Source organism: Symphalangus syndactylus, chromosome 9 (assembly GCF_028878055.3).
Source record: "Symphalangus syndactylus isolate Jambi chromosome 9, NHGRI_mSymSyn1-v2.1_pri, whole genome shotgun sequence".
Lineage (NCBI taxonomy): Eukaryota > Metazoa > Chordata > Mammalia > Primates > Hylobatidae > Symphalangus > Symphalangus syndactylus.
In genome coordinates, this window is record NC_072431.2 from 133,037,180 (window position 1) to 133,045,802 (window position 8,623).

The 8,623-nt window shown below is 45.7% G+C and overlaps 1 long non-coding RNA gene across 1 annotated transcript; it reads right to left on the minus strand.

Moving 5' to 3' along the window:
- Positions 1-657: 657 nt before the first annotated feature.
- On the minus strand, positions 658-7,793 carry LOC129490412 (uncharacterized). Its single transcript, XR_008660243.2, has 2 exons — positions 6,968-7,793; positions 658-867 (listed from the first exon to the last, which is right to left on the minus strand). It is a non-coding gene; the product is annotated as an uncharacterized lncRNA (long non-coding RNA).
- Between the last annotated feature and the right edge of the window lie 830 nt (positions 7,794-8,623).

Here is an 8,623-nt window from a genome sequence, read left to right on the forward strand (position 1 = left end):
TCGGAGGACCCACCATAGAAAGGATGCATTGAGCACCCAGCTACTGACCAAAACATCTGTGTTATAGTGGACGCCATCTCATTTAAGTTAACTGAAGGATGCTCCACAAATGTCTGTTAATGAATTTAACTCTTTTACTGCCCCACATCTAACTTTTGAGTAATTGGAAATACATAAAAATAGGGTAATTTCACTCTATTTTTTTTTTTTTTTTTTGAGTTGGAGTCTCGCTCTGTCGCCCAGGCTGGAGTGCAGTGGCACAATCTTGGCTCACTGCAAGCTCCGCCTCCCGGGTTCACGCCATTCTCCTGCCTCAGCCTCTCCGAGTAGCTGGGACTACAGGCACCCGCCACCACGCCCGGCTAATTTTTTGTATTTTTAGTAGAGACGGGGTTTCACTGTGGTCTTGATATCCTGACCTCGTGATCCGCCCGCCTCGGCCTCCCCAAGTGCTGGGATTACAAGCGTGAGCCACCGCGCCCGGCCTAATTTCACTCTGTTTTTAGGAAAGGAAACCTAAATTAAAGGCTAGGCAGTAAAAAATGTGTTTGCATTTGTAGAAAGGATCTTAGTCTAGCAGAAGGCATTGAGTAAATCCTAAAATTTAAATGTGTCTTAGTCTCTTCGTGCTGCTACAACAGAATCCCACACACTGGATAATTCATAAAGAGAAATTTATTCACAGTTCTGGAGGCTGAGAGGTCCAATATCAAGGCACTGGCAGGTTTGGCAATTCTGATTCCAAGATGATGCCTTGAAGGTTGCATCCTTCGAAGGGGAGAAACACTTTGTTCCACATGGTGGGGACAGAAGGGCAAAAGAGATAGCGCAATCTCCCTCCACCAAGCTCTTTATAATGGCATTAATCTGTGAAAAGAAATTAAATTTTGGGACCCCAAACTCATTTAGCCAAAGAGAAAAGTCAAGCTGTGAACTGGGTCACGCAAACCTGCCTTCCGCTTTTGGTTCCTAAACAAGATGGCTACAAGATGAAAAGCTACATGCCTCCCCCATATTTTGCCCATAAGGAAATTCCTAGTGAGTTCTTAGAAGTTCACCATGGCAGCTGGGCGCAGTGGCTCACGCCTGTAATCCTAGCACTTTGGGAGGCCAAGGCGGGTGGATCACAAGGTCAGGCGATCGAGACCATCCTGGCTAACACGGTGAAACCCCGTCTCTACTAAAAATACAAAAAAAATTAGCCGGGCACGGTGGCGGGCTCCTGTAGTCCCAGCTACCCGGGAGGCTGAGGCAGAAGAATGGCGTGAACCTGGGAGGTGGAGCTTGCAGTGAGCCGAGATCATGCCACTGCACTCCAGCATGGGCAACAGAATAAGGCTCCGTCTCAAGAAAAAAAAAAAAAAAAAAAAGTTCACCATGGCAATGCAATTTTTTTTTTTTTCTTGAGACTGGAGGGCAGTGGTGCGATCTCGGCTCACTGCAACCTCCGCCTCCTGGGTTCAAGCAATTCTCTGCCTCAGCCTCCTGAATAGCTGGGACTACAGGTGCCTGTCACCACACCTAACTTTTCTTTTTTGTGTGTGTCTTTAGTAGAGACTGGGTTTCACCACCTTGACCAGGTTGGTCTCAAACTCCCAACCTCAGGTGATCCACCCGCCTCAGCCTCCCAAAGTGCTGGGATTACAGGTGTGTGCCACTGCGCCCAGCCGACAATGCAAATTGATAGCTTATCTTTACAGGTACGGTCACCCCAGCCCACCAGACAAAAATGTGTAACTGTTCCCCTACCCCATTTTGTCCGTATTATCTTATGTAAAATGCAGATTCCCCACATTTTTTCCCTGCCTCTTTTGTTTATGTAAAAACTATGTGCTTCTCAATATCCTGCCCTTTCCCCTTTAAATCTGGAACCCTCAAAATCATCTTTGGAGAAAGACCTGTCTCCTGGGCGCTTTCTTAACTTTGGTAAATAAATCTCCTAAAATGATTGACACTTGTCTCCTCATTTTCCTCGATTGACATCTGGTAATCAGGAAGGGATCCTAGATGAAAGTGGCCCAGCCTGTGGCAGATCGCCTCTTGGTGCTTGGTATTGGCTTGGGCACCTTATAGCCCAAACCGACAAGACAAATTGCCAAAGTCCGGGACCTCTTTTCTCCAGGAATCTCTGATCTTCCAGCATTTTTCAGCTGGGAGTCTGAGGTTTATTTGCTGTTTAAAAAAAAAAATTCCCTTTTTGTGGGAGTTTTTCCATTCGCTTCCACCAAACAAGGCGAGTTGATCTGCTTCTGCATCAGTGGAGAGCTATCTCCAGCTTGGGCCCTATCACTAGGTAAGAAACTGGTTTGGAATTCTGTCTTGCAAATTCTTTTAAACGACTAAAATTAGCATGAACAACCAGCTGGTGTTAACTTCTGCTTACACTTAGAGGGCTCAGAAATAGTATAATTTGTGTCATCATTTTTAGTTGTGCTTAACTGTTTTGTTTCTGTCTTGGTCAAATCAGAAGGGGAACCCTAAATTACTGGGAAGAAGGCCTCTGAAGTGGGAGGAAAACAGCCAACAAGAGGGAAAAAAATAAGAGAAAAGAAAAGATTTTTAACTACTAAAGGGGCTTTATTTACATAACAAGGCCACCTTTTTGCCAGCCAGACCAAACTGAAAGAGCAATGGCTGTATTTCTGAAATAACAGCATTTTGTCTTAGCTGAAATATGGTAATAAGATTTAAAAAAGGCCGGGCGTGGTGGTTCACACCTGTAATCCCAGCACTTTGGGTGGCTGAGGCAAATGGATCACGACGTCTGGAGTTCAAGACCAGCCTGACTAATATGGTGAAACCCTGTCACTACTAAAAATACAAAAATTAGCCGGGCGTGGTGGCGCGTGCCTGTAATCCCAGCTACGCAGGAGGCTGAGGCAGGAGAATTACTTGAACACGGGAGGTGGAGGTTGCAGTGAGCCAAGATCACGCCATTGCACTCCAGCCTGGGCAACAGAGACTCTGTCTCAAAAATAAAAAATAAAAAATAAAATTTTAAAGGAGCTCAATGGTTAAAAGTCAGCTTAATTAAAAAGTTAATATCCAAGATGTGTGTGTATGTGTGCATGTTTGTATTTGAAAGGCCTTCATGTTTTTGTTTTTCTCTCCTAAGACCTTGTCTTTTTTTCTTCTCAGTTGACTGAATTCTGTTTTCACCTGATTTTTTGACTAAAACACTTATTGTAACAGAGGCTCCTCTTAGTTTTTTTTTGTTTTTTGTTTGGAGATGGAGTTTCACTCTTCTCGCCGAGGCTGGAGTACGATGGCATGATCTCGGCTCACTGCGACCTCTGCCTCCCAGGTTTAATTGATACTGCGACCTCTGCCTCCCAGGTTTAATTGATTCTCTTGCCTCAGCCTCCTGAGTAGCTGGGTTTACAGGCACTCACCACCATGCCCAGCTAATTTTTGTACTTTTAGTAGAGACGGGATTTTACCACATTGAGCAGGCTGGTCTCAAACTCCTGACCTCAGGTGATCCACCCGCCTTGGCCTCCCAAAGTTATGGGAATACAGGCCTGAGCCACTGCGCTCAGCCTACTCTTGGATTTTTAAGGACCAAAGAGACAGAGGCTCACCATGTTGGCCAGGCTGGTCTCGAACTCCTGACCTCATGTGATTGACCAACCTCGGCCTCTCAAAGTGCTGGGATTACAATGTGGGCCATCACGCCTGGCCTAAAGTTAAATGATTTTATCTGGAAAAATCTTTGATAAATCTTTGTATTTTTCTATGGAAGCAGAGAGTTGTCACTTGAGTGAATAAATTATTTAGTTACAAAGGCCTGAAAACCAGGATGGTTGAGGTGGGTCATGCCCATAATCCCAGGATTTTGGGAGGCCCAGGTGGGAGGCTCACTTGAGGCCAGGAGTTCAAGACCAGCCTGGGCAACATAGCAAGACTCTGTCTCTGTAAAAAAATTTTAAAAATTGGCCAGGCATGGTGACTCCCGCCTGTAATCCCAGCAATTTGGGAGGCCGAGGCAGACAGATTACCTGAAGACAAGAGTTCGAGACCAGCCTGGCTAACATGGTGAAACCCCACCTCTACTAAAAATACAAAAATTAGCCAGGTGTGGTGGTGCACGCCTGTAGTCCCAGCTACTCAGGAGGCTGAGACAGGAGAATTGCTTGAACCCAGGAGGCGGAGGTTGCAGTGAGCCAGATAGCACCACTGCACTCCAGCCTGGGTGACAAAGCAAGATTCCATTTCAAAAATAAATACATAAAAATAAAAAATAAATAAAGTAAAAATAGCTAGGCTTCGTGGAGTGCTTGTAGTCCCAGCCACTCAAGAGGCTGAGGCACGATTCCCTGAGCCCAAGAGCTCAAGGCTGCAGTGAACTATGATTGTGCCACTGCACTCCAGTCTGGGAGACAGAGTGAAATCCTGTCTCTAAGAAAAAAAAAGAAAGGCCTGAAAACTTTTTTTGTTTTTTTTTTTTTTTGAGACACAGTCTCATTCTGTCACCTAGACTGGAGTGCAGTGGTGCAATTTCGGCTCACTGAAACCTCCACCTCCTGGATTCAAGTGATTCTCATGCCTCAGCCTCCTGAGTAGCTGGAATTACAGATGTGTGTCATCACACCCAGCTAATTTTTGTATTTTTAGTAGAGACGCGATTTCACCATGTTGCCCAGGCTGGTCTTGAACGCCTGACCTCAAGTGATTAGCCCGCTTTGGCGTCCCAAAGTGCTAGGATTACAGGCATGAGACACTGTGCCCAGCCAATAATTAAAAATTTAAAAAAGAACACACACACACACACACACACACACAATAAAAAGAGCCTGGAATGCTACAAGTGTATTATAGTTTATTGAAGTAAAAATTATATTTATGACATCATGAATAATTGTCTTATGACTCAGTGACAAGGCTTGAAATTTAAAAAAAGGAAAAAAGGGAACAATTGTCTGTTTGCCAGTCAATTAAAATACATACTGCTGGCCAGGCATGGTGGCCCATGCCTGTAATCCCAGCACTGTCAAAGCAATGATCTATTTTTTTTGACAAATGATTTATTAATGAATCACATTCTCTAAAATATTCCAAATCAGAAAATGTTGTGTTAAATACTTGTCAAGTTTCACAAGGTGATTAAATATACAATTGTGGGGTCCCACTCAGAACACCGGAGTTAGTATAAAGATTATTTTATCACGCCTGTAATCCCAGCACTTTGGGAGGCCAAGGTGGGCGGATCACAAGGTCAGGAGATCGAGACCATCCTGGCTAGCACAGTGAAATCCCGTCTCTACTAAAAATACAAAAAATTAACCAGGCGAGGTGGTGGGCGCCTGTAGTCCCAGCTACTCGGGAGGCTGAGGCAGGAGAATGGCGTGAACCCCGGGGGGCGGAGCCTGCAGTGAGCCGAGATTGCGCCACTGCACTCCAGCCTGGGCGACAGCGAGACTAAGTCTCAAAAAAAAAAAAAAAAAAAAAAAAAAAGATTATTTTAAGCTGAAGACATTTGAGATGGAACAGATGCAGAAAGAAGCTTCTTTGGGACTTCTCTTATTTGATTAATAGTAGAAACTTCTGAGAAATGAGGAAGCCACCTGTTTGGGTTGGCTTCTACTCCCAGGGGAGAGACCAAGAATAAACCTACCATAAATCCCCTCTCTGGCAGTTTTATGACCCTGAAAAAGACCACTCACACCTATATAAGAAAGTCTGTGATAATGTTTGCATGTCTCCAATTTGTTCTTCTAAAGATACATTTGTCTTTTTTAGAGAAACCCATTTGTCCTTCCTATAGAAGTTCTTTTTGGCGAGGCGCGTTGGCTCACCCACGTAATCCCAGCACTTTGGAAGGCTGAGGCAGGCAGATCACCTCAGGTCAGGAGTTCAAGACCAGCCTGACCAACATGGTGAAACACTGTCTCTACTAAAAATACAAAAATCAACTGGGCATGGTGGCGGGCACCTGTAATCCCAGCTTCTTGGGAGATTGAAACAGGAGAATCGCTTGAACCTGGGAGGCAGAGGTTGCGGTGAGCCGAGATTGCGCCACTGTACTCCAGCCTGAGCAACATACTGAGACCCTGTCTCAAAAACAGAAAAAAGTCCAGGCCGGGCACGGTGGCTCATGCCTGTAATCCCACCACTTTGGGAGGCTGAGGCGGGAGGATCACAAGGTCAAGAGATTGAGACCATCCTGGCCAACATGGTGAAACCCTGTCTCCACTAAAAATACAAAAATTAGCTGAGCGTGGTGGTGTGCACCTGTAATCCCAGCTACTCGGGAGGCTGAGGCAGGAGAATTGCTTGAACCCGGGAGGCAGAGGTTGGAGTGAGACAAGATGGCACCACTGCAGTCCATCCTGGTGACAGAGTGAGACTCCGTATCAAAAACAAAAACAAAAACAAAAACAAAAGCCAGGCGCCCTGGCTCACGCTTGTAATCCCAGCACTTTGGGAGGCCGAAGCGGGTGGATCACAAGGTCAGGAGATCGAGACCACGGTGAAACCCCGTCTCTACTAAAAATACAAAAAAATTAGCCGGGCGTGGTGGCGGGCGCCTGTAGTCCCAGCTACTCAGAGAGGCTGAGGCAGAAGAATGGCGTGAACTCGGGAGGCGCAGCTTGCAGTCAGCCGAGATTGCGCCACTGCACTTCAGCCTGGGCGACAGAGCGAGACTCCGCCTCAAAAAAAACAAAAACAAACAAAAACAAAAAACAAAAAACAAAAAAAAATTAGCAGGGAGTGGTGGTGCACGCCTGTAGTCCCAGCTACTTGGGGGGCTGAGGTGAGAGGATCACTTGAGCCTGGTCGAGGTTGAGGTTGCAGTAAGCTGTGTTTGTACCACTGCACTCCAACCTGGGCAACACAGTGAGACCCTGTCTCCGAAAACAAAAATGTAGGTAAATACCGTCATTTGTGACAAGATGGATGAATCTGGAAAACATTACGCTAAGTGAAATAAGCCAGGTACAGAAAGACAAATACTACATGATGTTACTTATATGTGGAATCCAAACATGTCAAATTCATAGCAGCAGATAGTAGAATGATGGCTACCAGAAGCTGGGGAGAGTGGAGACAAGGAGAGTGGGGAATTGTTAATCAAAGGGTGCAAAATTTCAGATAGACAGAAGGTTTTGAGATTTACTGCACAATAGAGTGACTATAGTCAATAATGATGTAGTTTTATCTAGCCATCTAAAATGGAGAGATGAATCGTTCTGCCTATACAAACAAGTTAGTTATCAGAGAGTGGTTGAGGTATGCTACTCATAAGATTTCAGGGTGTCTTCTAGCTGAAATCTCAATGTTCTCAGTATGAAAAACCTGAAATCAGATGCCTATGTTAAGGGAAGTGCTATTCACCCAGTAAACCCAAAAAAGCAAATGGAGAATGCTGGCTATTTTGCCTTTCTGACATTTTTTTGGGAATCTGCAAGAACCTCTCCTTTCCCTTCCCCCAATAAGACCATTTAAGTGTGTGTTAAACAACTACAGCATACCAAATAAAAAGTTTGGCCAAAACCAACAACAACAACAAAATAATAATAACGATGTGCCGGGCGCAGTGGCTCACGCTTGTAATCCCAGCACTTTGGGAGGCCGAGGCGGGCGGATCACAAGGTCAGGAGATCGAGACCACGGTGAAACCCCGTCTCTACTAAAAATACAAAAAATTAGCCGGGCGTGGTGGCGGGCGCCTGTAGTCCCAGCTACTCGGAGAGGCTGAGGCAGGAGAATGGCGTGAACCCGGGACGCGGAGCTTGCAGTGAGCCGAGATTGTGCCACTGCACTCCAGCCTGGGCGAAAGAGCAAGACTCCGTCTCAAAAAAAAAAAAAAAAAATAATAATAATAATAACGATGTAGTTTCTCTTTCTTTTTGTTTTTTTTTTTCCTCAGATGGAGTCTTGCTCTGTTGCCTAGGCTGGAGTGCAGTGGCGTGATCTCAGCTCACTGCAACCTGCGCCTCCCAGCTTCAAGCGATTCTCCTGCCTTGGCCCCCCGCGTAGCTGGGATTACAGGCGCCCGCCACCATGCCCGGCGAATTTTTGTATTTTTAGTGGAGAAGGGGTTTCACCATGTTGGCCAGGCTGTATGTAGAACTCCTGACCTCAGATGATTCACCCGCCTTGGCCTCCCAAAGCGTGGGATTATAGGCATGAGCCACCACGCTCAGCCATAGTTTCTCTTTTAAAATAACTAAAAGAGTAAATTTCAAATATCTCACTATTAAAAATGATGGATCGGCCAGGTGCAGTTGCTCACGCCTGTAGTCCCAGCACTTTAGGAGACTGAGATGGGTGGATAGCCTGAGCCCAGGAGTTCCACACCAGACTGGCTAACATGGCGAAACTCCATCCCTACAAAAAAATTAAAAATTAGCCAGGCATGGTGGCACACACCTGTAGTCCCAGCTATGCGGGAGGCTGAGGTGGGAGGATCACTTGAGCCCTGGCAGTCGAGGCTGCACTGAGCCGAGATCACACCACTGCACTCCAGTCTGGGTGACAGAACAAGACCCTGTTTAAAAAAAAAAAAAAAAAAAAAGATAAAAAATAATTTTAAAAAGAGAGAGACAGGGGTCCCACTCTGTTGCCCAGGCTGGTCTGAAGTGGTCCTCCTGCCCTAGCCTCCCAAAGTGCTAGGATTACA